This window comes from Otolemur garnettii, unplaced genomic scaffold, assembly GCF_000181295.1.
Source record: "Otolemur garnettii isolate 467f Iridium unplaced genomic scaffold, OtoGar3 scaffold00024, whole genome shotgun sequence".
NCBI classification, from domain to species: Eukaryota; Metazoa; Chordata; class Mammalia; order Primates; family Galagidae; genus Otolemur; species Otolemur garnettii.
In genome coordinates, this window is record NW_003852419.1 from 16,348,558 (window position 1) to 16,351,041 (window position 2,484).

The window sequence follows — 2,484 nt, forward strand, 5'->3', positions numbered from 1 at the left end:
ATAGGGGACTGTCTCTCTTTGTGAGGTCAGAGCGCATTCTAACATCATACTGAACTCTCTTCTCTAGTGTTTTCCCATCGTTGATGAGACTGAAACATGGAAAATGATGACATAGAGAGGTGATGTGACTTACCTTATATTGCACAGCTTGTCAGTGGGAAAGTGGGTGAAAATGAAGATATGCTAGGTTGATTAACTTTTCCTTTTCCTTTGTTGCTGCATTCCTCCTCTCCTTCTTTCCTTCCTCCCTCTGTCCCTCTCTCCCTCCCCTCCTTTCCTTTTCTTTTTTTGCTTTTTGACTTTCTCTCCTTTCCTTCCTCTCTCCAAGAGGACCCATTATGTGCCAGGCAGTACACAGGTGCCGGGAGTACTGCACTCAGCAAATTAAACATGCTCGCTGCTGGAGAGAAGTTCCAGTCTAGGAGGCAGATGGACGTGGAGCACAAGCATACAGAGAGGCATGATCTAAACTACCATCAGTGCTATGGTGCCAGCAGAGAGTGCTAAGGAAGGCTTAATTTGTCAATAGATTAGGCAATCAAGGAAGATCATAAGCTGATCAAAGACAGGAGTGAGAGCATTCCAGGTGGAGGGACTGGCTTATGCAAAGACTTGACATGTTCAAGGAGCTCAAAGACACTCATGGTTTCAGAAAGAGATAGGACTAAAAATAATCTATAGAGCTTTATCATCCCAGTTAATATATTTTGATTTTATTTCAAGATTAATTGAAAACCAGAGCAAAATTTAAGCAATGGAATGATATAATCTGATTAGTATTTTATGAAATTTATTCTAGTGGCCCTGTGGGAAATGGATCCAAGTGAGGAAGCTTGGACAAGAAGGGACCTGTTGGAAGTTGGGGGCTCTGCAAGTCCTGAGGAGGGTGATGGGGATGGGGAGAAGGAGTCTAGCAGTGGACATGGAGAGGAATGGAGGAGTCAAGTTATGTTTTGGAGGAAGAGTTAGCAGGGTCTTGTGATTGTTGGACTTGACTTGTTAGAGGAGAGGTGTGTAAGAATTGTCCAGCTATGTAATATGAAAAATAGAGACGTTTCAGAGAGCTCTCATATTTCCCAAATTTCAAACATGAATAACTGGTTTACTAGGAAAGGAATAGATTTGGGGTAGTAGATTAAAGTCTCTGGTTTCTTATAAGATTTTCTATGTTGTGGTTTTGTGACCCTGGTGGAGACTATGGTATAGATCAACTCATTGTCTCCAATTCCTGAGCACAAGCAAGAAAACACTTACTAGCATCAGGCAATTAATTGCAATCTTATGACCCAGTCCTAGAAAATGAGAATTTGAGGAGAAAAGATGTATTACTTCCTATCTGAGTCACTTGAATGTCTCCCTACAACTCCTTTCACTTTCTGTGGGTGACTTAGAGGCAGAACCTGTTCACCTCTGGATACCTGGCTTGGAGTTCTCCCCTCACCCTGCTGTGGCTTCATATGATCACTCTTACTGAGGCTTCGTATGAGCTGAGACTGAAGCCAGCTTGGGCCAGGTTGGGAGAGTCTATGATTAAGTCTTCAGAAATTTTATGAGCCGACAGTTAAGTACAGCTACCGTTAAAAATTAAGTAAGATAAACTTATATGTGAATTAAATAAATTATATTACAATCAAAGACAATAATTTAATTATTTTATAGCATTCATCTGTGCTCTTCAGGCTGGTTCAACTGATTGCACTTATGTGGTGAAAATGCTACAGGATAATGGAATACTGCATGGCCCTTTCCTAGTCTCTGTTCAATGGTATCATGTTGGTAGCTTGAACTTGGCCGTAGCAGAGTATTTTCACTTTGAACGTCAGCATGTGCTGCCAATCATGACTTGGTGAATTGTTTCGTTGATTTTGTTTAAGAAGTGATGGAGAAATGTTAATAAGGCAGACTAAAGGTGTGCTGGGTCTATAGTTGTTACACTGGGAATAGCATAGAAAGTTGAGAAAATATTCAAAACTATTGTCCTATGAGGCAAGAAGTTGCCCTCATCACTGGGGAAGAGTGAAGTTCAGTTATATGCCTTCATAGTTTCACTTTCATCTTGTCAGTTTCAACTGGTAATTGAATGAGAGGTGGAATCAACAGACAAGAGTGAGTGGTGTGTTTCTATACTATCTCCAGGCAATCTTCAGAGCTGGGGGAGGGAGGTGTTAAAAATATGGAGGGAAACCCATAGCAGTCTCAGCAAAATCCTATGCTGAAACATCAGTAGGCTCTTTGTAGGCTAAGGAAGGAGACCTTCTCTCTCCTTCAGATCCAGACTCTAATCTATCTCCACATCTTTTTAGCACTGCATCCTGCAATTCTCTTAACTTACCCTCTGTATCTCTGCTAACATTGTTCTAGTCAAGCTTTCCATTGCTGGACTCAAAATAGTTCTAGTATGTTCCTCTGGTTTTTCTGCCATGTTACTATTAGAAGTATTCAGTTTTAAAAAGATGAAATTTGGCTCGGCGCCTGTGGCTCAAG